At 51.2% G+C, this 240-nt stretch overlaps 1 protein-coding gene across 1 annotated transcript in view; it reads right to left on the reverse strand.

Moving 5' to 3' along the window:
• LOC106323890 overlaps positions 1-240 on the reverse strand; it is a 2,258-nt gene that overhangs the window by 446 nt on the left and 1,572 nt on the right. The gene's annotated exons all lie outside the window — the stretch shown is intronic.

Consider the following 240-nt stretch of genomic DNA (forward strand, 5'->3'; position numbering starts at 1 on the left):
GATTTTCGTCACCTCTTTAGCCATCACTGGGAGTTTGATTGATCCGAGGGTCATTGACGTTGCACCTGATAAACCGGTGAGAGGTTTTGGTTTCGGGATGACTTCTCCGAGTTCAATGTTCATCCTCCGGAGGGTGTGCTTCCCGTGTCGATAAGGATCCTTCGCACTTCCAGGTCTCGGATTACCAGCTCAGTAACCAATGGGTCGCAGTGAGGTTTGTCGATTCCGATGGTTTCCCGC

This window comes from Brassica oleracea, chromosome C2, assembly GCF_000695525.1.
Source record: "Brassica oleracea var. oleracea cultivar TO1000 chromosome C2, BOL, whole genome shotgun sequence".
Lineage (NCBI taxonomy): Eukaryota > Viridiplantae > Streptophyta > Magnoliopsida > Brassicales > Brassicaceae > Brassica > Brassica oleracea.